The sequence below is a fragment of the Salmo salar genome, chromosome ssa10, assembly GCF_905237065.1.
Source record: "Salmo salar chromosome ssa10, Ssal_v3.1, whole genome shotgun sequence".
Classification (NCBI taxonomy): Eukaryota; Metazoa; Chordata; class Actinopteri; order Salmoniformes; family Salmonidae; genus Salmo; species Salmo salar.
In genome coordinates, this window is record NC_059451.1 from 122,554,442 (window position 1) to 122,570,584 (window position 16,143).

General features: G+C 42.5%; 1 long non-coding RNA gene and 1 other non-coding gene across 2 annotated transcripts; one reads left to right on the top strand and one right to left on the bottom strand.

The window, feature by feature from the left end:
- The first annotated feature begins 2,241 nt into the window (after positions 1–2,241).
- On the top strand, positions 2,242–8,361 carry LOC106561803 (uncharacterized). Its single transcript, XR_001318907.2, has 5 exons — positions 2,242–2,871; positions 3,183–3,233; positions 4,575–4,639; positions 6,390–6,519; positions 6,928–8,361. It is a non-coding gene; the product is annotated as an uncharacterized lncRNA (long non-coding RNA).
- A 6,859-nt stretch (positions 8,362–15,220) lies between these two features.
- Positions 15,221–15,411, bottom strand: LOC123724770 (U2 spliceosomal RNA). The gene has a single exon (XR_006757250.1). It is a non-coding gene; the product is annotated as a U2 spliceosomal RNA (small nuclear RNA).
- Positions 15,412–16,143: the final 732 nt, after the last annotated feature.

Sequence of the window (16,143 nt, forward strand, 5' to 3'; positions counted from 1 at the left end):
CTTAACTGAACAGGGCTAATCCAAGATGACAAAAAGGTGATCATTGGTTATATTGCAAATAATCTAATTTACTGGAATATTTACATATACTATACAGGTCTGTACAGATCTCTTGATTACATATACATGTCAATGGATTACACACATAAAGATACTGTAACGACCCTGGGTTTATAAGCGTGGAAATCGAGCATGCTTTTGCGGCACAGTCGATAGCGCGCTGGACTTGGGGCTTGAAGGTCGAGGGTTCGAGACCTGCTCCCTGCTTGCTGTTTCATTACAATACATAGCTGTGAAGTCTAGCCATCTGATATGATCTTGTCCAGGATTTACTTTTGTAAATAACATGTAGGCTACAGTAGTACAGAAAAGGTGTATTTTTTTTTTCCCTCAATATACATGTTCTTTTTAGTGATTTGAAGGAACACTTCACATGCCCCTCCTATGCTCTTTTAAATCCCAAATCATGCAGCAAAGGAATGATATTCCATGAGAGAAACTATGGAAATGATTTGTTTACATTTCCTATGATAAAAAATAAAAAAATGACAGTGGAGTCGTTTTTTTGGGCTATGATAATGAAATCAATAATATTCCATTTGCTGGACATCCATCCCAACTGCATGAAAACGCTGGTGTTCCAAGTCTTAATTTTGCAGTTCTACACAGATGATCAGATCTCACAACACCTGCATATGTAACGGGGTTATATTGGTGATTCCCCTCGCCACTTTATTGTTAAGCCAATGGGGTTTTGGTTTTATTTTTGTCTTGCCTTCACCTACTCAACATGGCATCTTATTGGCTGGTTTGCGTGGCTTGCTTACGAGGGAGGATGTTTCAGTTAGAATCGTCCCAGTGAACAAACACCAAACCAGAGGTAAGTTGTTGGTTGCAAAGCACTGTACGTCAAAAGTGATTTTTATACTCCCAAGTGATGATTTAAATGTACAATTTATATCAATTTGTTTGTAAATGTTATTCGAACATCACACATAAGATGCAGCGTTTTTTGGTGAATATTGGTCGTGCATTTTGTTGTAGAGAATCCCAGCTAGCAACTTACTGTGTCTGGTGGGGGGGGGGTTGTATATTTTGTACAGTGCCTGAGTGCAGAGTTGGATGGTGAGCCGTGCTGTTCCTGTCAGAATAAAGCTCCATGACTGGTGGTACAAGTTGGAGTTCGTGTCTATGATTGATTGTAGACAACGCAAGAAGAGTACTGTTACACATAGACGCCTGGCATTTTGCCTTCAGAATAAAAGTTGGCGGTATGACGCTATGTGTAAACTAACAACATCCAACAACTCTCATCAGCAAGTGGTTAGAGGGGGCGGGTAGCCTGGTGGTTAGAGGAGGCGGGTAGCCTGGTGGTTAGAGGAGGCGGGTAGCCTGGTGGTTAGAGGAGGCGGGTAGCCTGGTGGTTAGAGGGGGCGGGTAGCCTGGTGGTTAGAGGGGGCGGGTAGCCTGGTGGTTAGAGGAGGCGGGTAGCCTGGTGGTTAGAGGAGGCGGGTAGCCTGGTGGTTAGAGGAGGCGGGTAGCCTGGTGGTTAGAGGAGGCGGGTAGCCTGGTGGTTAGAGGAGGCGGGTAGCCTGGTGGTTAGAGGAGGCGGGTAGCCTGGTGGTTAGAGGAGGCGGGTAGCCTGGTGGTTAGAGGAGGCGGGTAGCCTAGTGGTTAGAGGAGGCGGGTAGCCTAGTGGTTAGAGGAGGCGGGTAGCCTAGTGGTTAGAGGAGGCGGGTAGCCTAGTGGTTAGAGGAGGCGGGTAGCCTAGTGGTTAGAGGAGGCGGGTAGCCTGGTGGTTAGAGGAGGCGGGTAGCCTAGTGGTTAGAGGAGGCGGGTAGCCTAGTGGTTAGAGGAGGCGGGTAGCCTAGTGGTTAGAGGAGGCGGGTAGCCTAGTAGTTAGAGGAGGCGGGTAGCCTAGTGGTTAGAGGAGGCGGGTAGCCTAGTGGTTAGAGGAGGCGGGTAGCCTAGTGGTTAGAGGAGGCGGGTAGCCTAGTGGTTAGAGGAGGCAGGTAGCCTAGTGGTTAGATGAGGCAGGTAGCCTAGTGGTTAGAGGAGGCAGGTAGCGTAGTGGTTAGAGGAGGCAGGTAGCCTAGTGGTTAGAGCGTTGAGCCAGTAACTTGAAAGGTTGCAAGATCAAACCCCTGAGCTGACAAGGTAAAAATCTGTCGTTCTGCCCCCTGAACAAGGCAGTTAACCCACTGTTCCTAGGCTGTCATTATAAATAATAATTTGTTCTTAACTGACTTGCCTAGTTAAATAAACCATTTGTACATTGAACTCGTCATTACATCTGGCTGGTAAGCTTGGGCTTGGAAGGGATTGGGCTCTATTAGAAGGGCTCTTTTTATTTATTTTCTCATTAGTACTGAGTTAGGTAGGAGGATTTAGAAATGTGGAACTAAAGTTGTGATTGACTCCATCACAATAGGTTTGTTTTGCGGACCCCCGTTATATCATAGAATAATAAGCCTGTCTGAGTTATTATTTGTTCTTGAACACAGCTCATATTATGTGTTTATATTGGAGAAGTTTGTCCCCCGCTGTCTTTCAAGTGGATGTTTTCCAAATGACTCGTCGTTTCAACAAACTCGGAGAAACGCATATCAACTGCTTATAGTTAGTTAGCTCGTAGATTTAGCAAAAGCAGAGTGGGTAGCCACTTTTGTCGATGTGCACAAGAGTAACTAACTAGACACATTTTGCTAGCTGGGTTCTTCTAGATTTAACGAACTAACTTTAGTTAGGTCAAGTAGCCAACAAACATTCAACACTGAAACTAAAACTAAATAATAGATTTGTTCAAGTATGGGGATGTGTTTGCCGTGCCTTGGTGGACCTGGAAACGACTTGTCCCCTACACCAGATCGAGTAAGTAGCTAGTTACAGTAGCTTGGTTGCTGGCGGTAACTAGCGAGCTACACTTTATATTTATATATATTATATTATATTTTTTGTATTATATAATTGTCCGTGTTTCAGGTGAACGTAAACTAATTGTACATATAGTTGTATTCCAAAATGAAACAAGGTAACATAAAACGGCATAACCAACAAACAACCAAAACAATAAGATTTATACGTTCCCATTCAGATCTCTGCTTTTTATTTCTTGTTACTTTAATATATATTTTTTATTTTATTTTCCTTATACTCAACATCATGTTCTGCTTCCTTCCCAGGAGACAAGGAAACGGCAGCTGGCAGAGGCAGCTGAGAAGAGACAGAAAGAGGTATGACTGTTTTGGACAAGTTTTTAATGACAAACCATATACGGTAGGTTTACACTGGTACAGCAAAGGCTAGTTTCCCAGACACAGATTAAACCTAGTCCAGGATTTAAAAGCATTTTCCATGGAGATTCACCGTTAAGCTTTTCTTTTGTCCAGGACTAGGATTAATCTGTGTCCAGGAAACCAGCCCTATATAGCCTACACGTGGTGGTCCTGTGTGGCTCAGTTGGATTAGGGTGTGGTGAGGTTGTGGGTTCAGTTCCCACAGGGATCCTGTACACCACTGTACTATGAGTCATTTAACTGGGAGATGAATGTCTTCAAAGTGGCGTACGGTAGACAACCACTGAACAGTCAGTAGAGCTGGGCGATACGGGACAAAAATCCATATTGTGATAAATTGCCTTACTTGATGCGATAACGATAAAGTTTATAACATTTCATGTTAAAAAAAAAAAAAATCCTTTAAACTACTACTACTAGTTGTAGCCATCAATTATTCCAATTAACAATCAGTCATATTAGAAAACATATTTCATTTCAAACACATTTCTCTAGTATAGGCTACTTGGCTGCGATAAGTGATCGGTATGCTTTATGGTCCCAACTCTACCAGGTAATCTCAGCAGCCAGCCACTCTCCCAGTCTTGTTATTCACATAGCATAGAAGAGCTTACTGAGACAGAGCGGAGTCTCTACTGGGAGAAGAGAGAAGGCAGGACAGTGATTTTTTTATTAGCTGTCCTTTTCACACTAACTGACCGGAAAACCCTACCGTCCCGGCTCCAATCCTTTCCCGGCACGGTTCCAGCAGCTACAGATGTAGGATCTTAATGCGATCACCCTGCATTGCAGGAGAACTGTCCTGCAATGCAGGACATTTAAAACGTGCAGTATATTTGAGATAAAAATAAAAAAAGTCTTCTGAAGTTTGTAATTTCTACTGTGAAATTTCAGACTTGATTTTTCCTTACGAAAAATTTATCAACTCCTACAAAACAAAAAAAAAATCCATTTTAATTATAATACACATAATAATTCACATTTCCTGTTGCTGCGTGATTATGTTCAGGCTGTAGCAAACTGGCTCAAATTAAGATCCTACATCTGTACGGTAGATGTGTCGTGTAACCCAGGTCAGCACCCTGCAGCCCGGCTTGCTTCAGCTCAGTAGTGTGAAAAGGTTAGCCTATATACCGAGCCTTGAACCAAGAAATCCAATCTAGAAATTCAATCTATGGTGTTTGTACCCTTTTGTTGTTGCAAAGCTACTAAAGTCTCTTCAATCATAATGTTTAGTAGCTCCTCATAAGACTGGTGGGTATTTTTACTGTTATACAGAAATTCTTCAGTCAAAGCCAATTGAATCCAACCCATAAAACATGTCGGCCTACTAAAGCATCGAGGTGAGTATGAAGACCATGTTCTTAGCTCAATGTCTTGAATCGGCTAGTATTTCCTCCCACCTCTCACCCGACCCACCTCTCACCCGACCCACCACCCACCCGACCCACCACCCACCCGACCCACCTCTCACCCGACCCACCTCTCACTTCTGGTGCTGCACACTTTGTCATTCTGTCTTAACTTTTAAAAAAACGTTCCTTACCCTAGTTCCAGATCTGTTTGTGTTGTCTTGCCAGCTCCAATGGTTATTGTCACTCGTTTGACCACAGGAGTAAGCAAGACAGCACAAACAGATCTGGAACCAGGCTATAACTTATGCTTTCCCCGACACAACAACACTATATACTGGAACTTAATGCCTCTAACAGATCTGGGACCAGGCCTCTTGCTACATGGGAAGTCAGATAATCCAGCATGTGTCAAACTGCTGGAAACTGGGTTCCCACTAGATAGCACAGCCAACAAAGTAAAAATTGGCTATATTGTAAAATTCATGTAAACAAAAATGTGCTTTTTTTTTGTTGTCTTAATTGAAGGTAAGGCATAAGGTTAGCAGTGTGGTTATGGTTAGGTTTAAAATAATATTTTAAGATAAATTGTAGAAATGGGTGGTGTTTATTACTTTGTGGCTGTGGTAACTAGTGATGACCTGGCAACAGCTATCTATCTGCATGAACTGTACTGAATGTCTTACAGGAAGTCTGACAAGTGGCTGCCCTGCCCAATGGCGAGCACTATCCTCTTACAGGAAGTCTGACAACTGGCTACCCTGCCCAATGGCGAGCACTATCCTCTTACAGGAAGCTCAGTTTGATTTGCAACCCTTCTGTATTCAGCGTTTTAACCGTACAAATAGAATTAAGTTCAACATAATATTTCTAGTCAGATATCATGACATGCACATGTAGGCCTGTATTCTAGTAAAACTCTTGTCTGTAAATTCTCTCAATTATGCGAGACCCATTTCTGAAAAGATCGATAAAGTGAAGTGAACGGAAGACAATGAATGAACTTGTTTCAACTGAACACATGATAAGAGACGTTAGTGTTGACTACACTGTTACAAGTCTATGGGCCCTGGTCTAAAGTAGTGCACTATATATAGGGAATAGGGTTCTATAGGGCCCTGGTCTAAAGTAGTGCACTATATAGGGAATAGGGTTCTATAGGGCTCTGGTCTGAAGTAGTGCACTATATATAGGGAATAGGGTTCTATAGGGCCCTGGTCTAAAGTAGTGCACTATATATAGGGAATAGGGTTCTATAGGGCTCTGGTCTAAAGTAGTGCACTATATATAGGGAATAGGGTTCTATAGGGCTCTGGTCTAAAGTAGTGCACTATATATAGGGAATAGGGTTCTATAGGGCCCTAGTCTAAAGTAGTGCACTATATATAGGGAATAGGGTTCTATAGGGCTCTGGTCTAAAGTAGTGCACTATATATAGGGAATAGGGTTCTATAGGGCTCTGGTCTAATGTAGTGCACTATATATAGGGTTCTATAGGGCCCTGGTCTAAAGTAGTGCACTATATAGGGAATAGGGTTCTATAGGGCTCTGGTCTAAAGTAGTGCACTATATAGGGAATAGGGTTCTATAGGGCTCTGGTCTAAAGTAGTGCACTATATATAGGGAATAGGGTTCTATAGGGCTCTGGTCTAAAGTAGTGCACTATATAGGGAATAGGGTGCCATTTGGGACACTACCGTGTGTCTGTAGCTGCCATTCTGACCTCTCCATCTCCTCTTAGACAACCTACAGGGGTGTCAAAAACCCCCAAGCAGTTAAGAGAAATAAAAAGAATAAGGAGATGGAGAAACAAGAGATGAGACCGTGTCCGTCTGGAGGAGGAGGAGGAGGAGGAGGAGGAGGGCTTGAAGGTTAGTCCTCATGTTTTCAACACAGTGAACACAGATTATGTCATGTCACAGTCTGCCTGCCTGCAACTTCAAGAGGTAAGTCTCTTAACGAATCAGCACACGGCCTAACCTTGTATTCTTTACTGGCTTATAGATATATATATAAAAAAATACAATAAATCTGAATTAATCATATAGGTAATTTGTTTTGAGCTAGAATAGTTAAATGTTGTAGCCCAAAACATAAAGCCTTTTTAATGTGTGGATCTGGTTTATGTATGTATGCCACATATCACCCGCTTGTTGTTCAAATGTTTCCTGGTTCTCTCAACAGGTCATTTATTTGTCTATGAGCTTTTCCCCTTTTGAGGAGATGCATGAGCTGTGTCTATTCAATCCTTTAATACCATGTTTTCTTCTGTTTTGTAGTGGCAGGTAGGATAAAGATAGACACATGGAGAGGGATCCTGGAAGTCTCTAATGTAGACTGAGGCTCAGCTAACAACATGAAGAGTGTTGGTACCAGTTGACTTGAAAAGGCTTTTTTTTTTGAGTGTCGGCCCTTCTACATTTTTATTTTTAAATGCAAGCTTTTCTCAGTTTGTCAGGCTTCGATGCTGGTAATAAAATAAAAAAATCAAGATTCTGCTGCCCAATGTTGGCAGTGTGAATCACAGGACATGCCACCCCTTATGCCAAGATATACAAGAGAATATGCCAGCCAGCCAATGGAGCTGTGGAACAGACAGGGTGGCATAGCTATGAATATACACACTCAGAGGAAATATGCTCACACTACATCTATAAACTGTACCAGGCGTCTTGCAGCACACTCTCTCTCTTTGTCCTCTCTCGCTCGCGCTCTCTCCTCGCGCTCCCCCTTCTTTCTCTCAACCATTTCAACTCCGCCAGCTTTAACATCATGGTGCTTACTTCTTTTGCAATTGTTTCAGACATTTTGAAATTTTGAGGAATATTCTCTTTCTTGTGACCTATTTACTGTATAGTATTTTTTTCCTTCTAAAAGGATTTTCTGCAACAAAGTCCTTTTTAATGTTCAAAATAGGCCTAGATGATTTGAAATGACCTTTTCTATTGTGGAAAAGAACTACATTTCCCATAGCTACTGATGAACCACATGTGACTGTTTTAGAGTTCACGCATCAACACTATTCAGTTGACATTTCACTTTAGTGTTTGATTTTTATATGTCTGTGTAATATTAGTTATTTGCTACACGTTGTAATGGTTTCTATCGGATTTGTAATGTATAAAGAAAATGCTTTATTTAAATGAGGTAAGAAGGTTTAGTCGTGAAAGCCTGATGAAGTGTTAATGCATGAATATTATTATATTTTTTTTAACCGGTTCAGTAGTATTGTTAACATGACAATGTTCCAGGAATTATGTTAATCCAAACATAACCCGGCGTCACATCATGTTTTTTCTTGGGTATGCAGTCTGTTGTCACGATGGTAATAGGACTGCCCGTTATTCACCAGGTTTCGCTCAGTTCCATTTCAGTTCAGGAAGTACACAGAAATTCCAATTGTCTGTAATGCTTTTCAATGAGGAACATTTTGGTTTACTTTCTGAATTGAAATGGAATTGACCCCAACCCCGTCATCTACCTGTCCGCGATGACGATAACTCTGCAGATCTCAGAAGGAAATGGAAAGAGAGCCTGAACGAGCAGGTGTTATTGTGCACTTGGAAGTATTGTATTTATACCTGCCTTGCTTTTTATACTTGACTGCTTTTCCTTCCTATACCCACCTACTGCTTCAAGGGCTCTTGCCATTTTGAGGGGCATGAAGTCGTGCCAATGTCACTTTGTTGAAATAAATTTGGGAGATGACTCTTCGTTTTTGACCTTTTCTGTGGGTTTTTGGTAAAAAATTACACCTACACCGGCCAAACCCGGACGACACTGTGCCAATTGTGCGCCGCCTTATGGGACTCCCGATCACGGCCGGTTGTGATACAGCCCGGGATCGAACCAGGGTCTCTAGTGATGCCTCCAGCACTGAGATGCAGTGCCTTAGACCGCTGCGCATAACAATGTGTTTATAAAATATATTTAAAAAAATAAAGAATTTGTCACATACATTGGAAAGTTGCAGTTTTCCAGGGCCATAGTACGGCACCCCTGGAGCAAATTAGGGTTAAATATCTTGCTCAAGGGCACATTAACAGATTATTCACCTTGTCGGCTCGGGTATTCAAACCGTTAACCTTTCGATTACTGGCCCAACACTCTAACCACTAGGCTACCTGCCGCCCCTCCACTCTAACCGCTAGGCTACCTGCCTCCCCTCCACTCTAACCGCTATGCTACCTGCCTCCCCTCCACTCTAACCACTAGGCTACCTGCTGCCCCCCTACACTCTAACCACTAGGCTACCTGCCACCCCTCCACTCTAACCACTAGGCTACCTGCCGCCCCTCCACTCTAACCACTAGGCTACCTGCCGCCCCTCCACTCTAACCACGAGGCTACCTGCCGCCCCTCCACTCTAACCACTAGGCTACCTGCCGCCCCTCCACTCTAACCACTAGGCTACCTGCCGCCCCTCCACTCTAACCACTAGGCTACCTGCCGCCCCTCCACTCTAACCACTAGGCTACCTGCCGCCCCTCCACTCTAACCACTAGGCTACCTGCCGCCCCTCCACTCTAACCACTAGGCTACCTGCCGCCCCTCCACTCTAACCACTAGGCTACCTGCCGCCCCTCCACTCTAACCACTAGGCTACCTGCCGCCCCCCACTCTAACCACTAGGCTACCTGCCGCCCCTCCACTCTAACCACTAGGCTACCTGCCGACCCTCCACTCTAACCACTAGGCTACCTGCCGCCCCTCCACTCTAACCACTAGGCTACCTGCCTCCCCTCCACTCTAACCACTAGGCTACCTGCCGCCCTTTATGATGGACACACAAATCAAATCAGAGTTAATTGGTCACGTACACAGATATTAAAAACAATATGCTTGTTTCTAGCTCCAACAGGGCAGTAATACACATATAAACCAAAAAGTAATGAAGAAATTAAGAAATATCAGAACGTGCAATGTCATAGTCCGGAATATACAGTGTGTGTACACTACTGGTCAAAGGTTTTACAACACCTATTCATTCCTGGGTTTTTCTCTATTTTTACTATTTTCTACGTTGTAGAATAATAGTGAAGACATAAAAACTATGAAATAACACATATGGAATCATGTAGTAAGCAAAAAAGTGTTAAACAAATCTAAATATATTTCATATTTGAGATTCTTCAAAGTAGCCACCATTTGCCTTTGATGACAGCTTTGCTCACTCTTGGCATTCTCTCAACCAGATTCACCGAAAATGCTTTTCCAACAGTCTTGAAGGGGTTCCCACATATGCTGAGCACTTGTTGGTATCTTTTCCTTCACTCTGCGGTCCGAATCATCCCAAACCATCTCAATTTGGTCCAACTCATCCCAAACCATATCAACTAGGTTGAGGTCGGGTGATTGTGGAGGCCAGGTCATCTGATGCAGCACTCCATCACTCTCCTTCTTGGTCATATATCCCTTACACAGCCTGGAGGTTTGTTGGGTCATTGTCCTGTTGAAAAACAAATGAATGTCCCACTAAGCGTAAACCAGATGGGGTGTTGTATTGCTGCAGAATGCTGTGGTAGCCATGCTGGTTAAGTGTGACTTGAATTCTAAATAATTCACATACAGTGTCACCAGCATAGCACCCCCACAACTCCTCCTCCATGCTTCACGGTGGGAACCACACATGCGGAAATCATCCGTTCACCTACTCTACGTCTCACAAAGACACTGCGGTTTAAACCAAAAATTTCAAATTTGGACTCACCAGACCAAAGGACAGATTTCCACCGGTCTAATGTGCATTGCTCGTGTTTCTTGGTCCAAGCAAGTCTCTTTGGTGTCCTTTAATAGTGGTTTCTTTGCAGCAATTCGACCATGAAGGCCTGATTCACGCAGCCTCCTCTGAACAGTTGATGCTGAGATGTGTCTGTTACTTGAACTCTGTGAAGCATTTATTTGGCCTGCAATTTCTGAGGCTGGTAACTCTAATGAACTTATCCTCTGCAACAGAGGTAACTCTGGGTCTTCCATTCCTGTGCCAGTCCTCATAAGAGCCAGTTTCATCATAGCGTTTGATGGTTTTTGCGACTGCACTTGAAGAAACTTAATTCTTGACATTTTCCGTATTGACTGACCTTAATGTCTTAAAGTAATGATGGACTGTCGTTTCTCTTTGCTTATTTGGGCTGTTCTTGTCATAATATGGACTTGGTCTTTTACCAAATAGGGCTATCTTCTGTATACCACCCCTACCTTGTCACAACACAACTGATTGGCTCAAATGCATTAAGAAGGAAAGAAATTCCACAAATTAACTTTTAAGAAGACACACCTGATAATTGAAATGCATTCCAGGTAACTACCCCATGAAGCTGGTTGAGAGAATGCCAAGAGTGTGCAAAGCTGTCATCAAGGCAAAGGTTGGCTATTTGAAGAATTTCAAATAGAAAATACATTTATTTGTTTAACACTTTTTTGGTTACTACTTGAATGCCAACCGTCACTTCTAGAGGAAAACTGGCACCATCCCTACGGCGAAGCATGGTAGTGGCATCATCATGCTGTGGGGATGTTTTTCAGTGGCAGGGACTGGGAGGCTAGTCAGGATCGAGGGAAAGATGAGCAGGGCAATATACAGAGAGATCCTTGATGAAAACCTGCTCCAGAGCGCTCAGGACCTCAGACTGGGGGCGAAGGTTCACCTTCCAACAGGACAACAACCTTAAGCACACAGCCAAGACAAAGCAGGAGTGGCTTTGGGACAAGTCTCTGAATGTCCTTCAGTGGCCCAGACAGAATCCGGACTTGAACCCGATCGAACATCTCTGGAGGGACCTGTGCAGCGACGCTCCTCATCCAACCTGACAGAGCATGAGAGGATCTGCAGAGAATAAATGGGAGAAACCCCCCAAATACAGGTGTGCTAAGCTTGTAGCGTCATACCCAAGAAGACTCGAGGCTGTAATCGCTGACAAAGGTGCTTAAACAAAGTACTGAGTAAAGGGTCTGAATACTTATGTTAATGTGATATATCAGTTGTTGTTTTTATACATTGGCAAAATTTTCTAAAAACCTGTTTCTGCATTGTCATTATGTGGTATTGTGTGTAGGAGGGGAAATTATTTAATCTATTTTAGAATAAGGCTGTAACGTAACAAAATGTGGAAAAAGTCAAGGGGTCTGAATACTTTCCGAATGCACTGTGTGTGTGTATATATATATATATTGTGTTTACTTGATAGCTACCTACACAAATAGCTAGCTAGAAGAAATTGTTAATAGGATAAAAATTCATTAAAAAGATTTAAAGGCAATACAAAATATATATATAATGATGTGTATAGACAGTATAGACAGTATATGAATAGATGTGTGTACAGCAGTAGTTACAGTATATAAGATGAGCCGTGACAAATCACATAAGTTACCTGGACTCAATCTGTGTGAAACAGTAAGGGTTGACATGACTAACCCTTCCTCTGTCCCATAGACATACAACATCTACAAGGTCCTTCAGTCAAGCATTGAATTTCAAGCACAGATTCACCTACGAAAGACCAGGGTGGAACTTTTCAAAAGTCTCATAAAGGGCAGTGATTGGTAGGAGGATAACAATAACAAATCAGACATTGAATATATATATATATATATTTATATTTTTAAGCCTGGTCAAGTTAATAATTATGCTGTGGATTATGTATTAAACCACCTAAACACATCAGAGATCCAGTCGTCCTTCAGAGCTGCAGAACAGGAAGGAAACTGCTCAGGGATGTAACCATGGAGACTATTTTAAAACTGCTAACAAGAGTCCAATGTCTGTTTAGGGAGAAAACTGAGGATGGATCAACAACATTGTAGTGACTCCACAATAATGATCTAAATGACAGAGTTACAGGAAGAATACCAATATTCCAAAAACATCCGTCTTGTATGCAGCAAGGCACTAAAGTAATACTGAAGAAAAACACAGCAAAGGAAGACACTTTATGGCCTAAATGAAAAGCCTTATGTTTGTGGCAAACATAACACATCACTGAGTGATTTTCAAGCATGGTGGTGGCTGCATCATGGTATGTGCATGCTTGACATAGGCAAATACTGGGGGAGATTTTCAGGATAAATAGAAACGGGATAAAGCTAAGCACAGGCAAAAGCCTAGTGGAAAACGTGCTGCTTTACACCAGAGACTGGGAGAGGAATTCACTTTTCAACAGGACATTAACCTACAGCACAAGGCCACATTTACACTGGAGTTGCTTACCAAGAAGACAGTGGATTATGTTCCTGACTGGCCAAGTTACATTTTTGACTTAAATCTGTTTGAAAATCTTTGGCAAGACTTGAAAATTGCTGTCTAGCCATGATTCCCAATATCTTGACAGAGCTTGACTAATTTTGAAAAGAATAAAGAGCAAGTATAGCACAATCAGAGGTGCAGAGCTCTTAGAGACTTACCCAGAAAGACTCACAGCTCTAATCGCTGCCAAAGGTAATTCTACAAAGTATTGATTCAGGGAGCTGAATACTTATGCAATACATTTGAGTTATTTCATTTTTATTAAATCTTTTTAAAAAATGTAGCTTTTCTTCCAGTTTAACATTACAGAGTATTTCGTGTAGATTGTTGACCATTTTTAAATATATTTAAATAAATCTGAATCCCACTTTGGAACACATAAAGTGTAAAGAAATCCAAGGGGTCTGAATACTTTTGCAAAGCAAACTGGGTAAAACAGTATGAAAACATTATTAAGGTGACCAGTGTTCAATGACTCTAGGGCAGCAGCCTATCAGGTGCAGGGTTGAGTAACCAGGTGGTAGTCGGCTAGTAACAGTAACTAAGGTTCAGGGCAGGGTACTGGGTGGAGGCCGGCTAGTGATGGCTGTTTAACAGTCTGATGGCCTTGAGATAGAAGCTGTTTTTCAGTCTCTCGGTCCCAGCTTTGATGCACCTGTACTGACCTCGCCTTCTGGATGGTAGCGGGGTGAACAGGCAGTGGCTCGGGTGGTTTGTTGTCCTTGATGATCTTTTTGGCCTTCCTGTGACATCAGGTGGTGTAGGTGTCCTGGAGGGCAGGTAGTTTGCCCCCGGTGATGCGTTGTGCAGACCTCACTACCCTCTGGAGAGCCTTACGGTTATGGGCGGAGCAGTTGCCGTACCAGGCTGTGATACAGCCTGACAGGATGCTCTTGATTGTACATCTGTAAAAGTTTGTGAGGGTTGTAGGTGACAAGCCGAATTACTTCAGTCTCCTGAGGTTGAAGAGGCGCTGTTGTGCCTTCTTCACCATGCTGTCTGTGTGGGTGGACCATTTCACTTTGTCCGTGATGTGTACGCCGAGGAACTTAAAACTCCCTCTGCTGTTTCCTGAAGTCCACAATCTGAACCCGAGACTTCTCACACCCAAAGCGAGAATCATATCCCTGGACACCGCTAGGTTCAGGGAAATGTTTGGCTTTTTATAAACGCATTTCATGTAGTTCTACGTCATTTTACATGACTGGAGACTTTGGCATAATCTTTTTTAATACCGCATTCAAAACAACTGGTAACTCGGAGCTGGGAAATCTCCGACTTCAAGGCGTTCAAGACAACTGGGAAAGCTGGAGAAAAAAAAACGCGCTCCGACTGGGAAAATTCGTCTTGAACGGTCATCTTACTAGTAATTCTGGCCTCTTTCTAGAGCTCCGACTTTCCGAGTCATCTTGAAAGCACCATAATACCTCAGAAATGAGCGAAATGACAAACGGAGAATCTGAGATCAATGAAAACGACCTCTTCTTGAGTCCATCAATAGCCAATGTCTAGTTGTGTGGAGACACATTAGGCTACAATATGAGGAGGAAATTAATAGTCCTATAAATGCTTTCCAGTTTCACTGATTCACCCAAAGATGCGCATCTCACTCGCTGTTGATGGCCTACACCTCTCTCTTGTTTTACTTTGTAAAACAAACCATATTTAGAAGTTGATTAAATATTTTGGTAGCAGCTGAGATATTAGATTATTCTCTTTTTTAGCAAGAGCCATTTGCTTTCCGACCAGAAGAATTAAGGAAGAGGCAACGCGAATGAACTTTGTTCGTGTTTATTAGAATTTTACATTGCAAAAAGTGACACTTATTTTTCATGCCACGAGAGATACCAGATCCGGCCAAATAGGGTCCGTTATGAAACAGTCCAAAACGTAGAGGTTCCGGATCCTGTTCCGGGCGTATTGTAATGTATATATGATGCAGGTAAACATTTCACTGTACCGTTTAAACCCTGTATCCGGTGCACATGACGAATAAACGTTGATGTGATGATCAACTCACCATTCATATCAACTATCATAGTCAATATAATGACTAACCGGTTCCCCCGCACATTGACCCGTTATTGTGTTACTTTAAAAAAAAAAATTTTCTTAAAACTGCATTGTTGGTTAAGGAATTGTAAGTACAATTTTACGGTAAAGTTGTATTCGGTGCATGTGACAAATATAATTTGCTTAGATTAATTAGGTGACTGATTTGACCAAAGCCCTCGTTGACATAGACTTGATCAAACGAAATATCCTTCATGATTCTGATCAAATAAAAAACATTCTGTTAACTTGATCTGATTTTTATTCACAACGGCAGGGGGTGCACCGTTCCTGGATGTACTGCAATACCAGGTCGATGCGTGGAGTGGACGGAGCAAGCCCCTATTCCATCTCCCTATTCCAAAAATCAATTTAATATATGGTCCCCAGATAGGGGACGTATCAGATATTAAACTGATAAGAACAGATACTACACTTGATCTTAGCCAAAAGGCCGAGAAGCGATACCGCAATGCTTTCGGGAGGAAGGTGCCGTTCTCGGACACGTCAAATCCGGTAACGGGTACACCAAAATGAGCTCTGTAAACTTTACACCAGATATCAAAGATGATGCTGGTAAAACATGCTGCATAGATTGGGATTTGATCAACGTCGGGAAAAGACACTTTTCACTGTTACAAAGTAACACTTTGGTAGGATCCGAAATCACGTGGTCATCCAGCCTCCTCCAATCGGAAACGAGACAAATCCTTGTTGAGTTAAAACCAGATTTACAGATAAATTGGAATAATAATCTATCAAATACGGGTGGGAGAAACAATTTGCAGATAATAAAACTAACGTAACATTTTATATTTTATAAACTATCTCTGGAAGCACCACTGATGCCACAAGGGAACTAAAATAATTGTCCACTTGGTGGCGCCAGACTTCCACCGACCGTCTCCTTGTCCAAGCTGCACTATGTGGTCAATTAAAATGCATTTCAATGTTGAACCGCTTGACTTCAATACATACATCAACGCAAAAATAGCCCATGTATTTTTAAATCTGTCTATAGAGCCTTGTATGATAAGGCCATTGTGAGGAGGCCTTTATAAAGTTGCCCTCCTAAATTACTAGCGGCCAAACTTCAAAGATGTCCATGGCACTGGACTGCAGTGAGAGCTAGACCGACAGGGCGGCCTACGGAGAGGTCCCGGTCTGTGGTCCTGGCTGCCTAAAAGTGTGCTCAGCA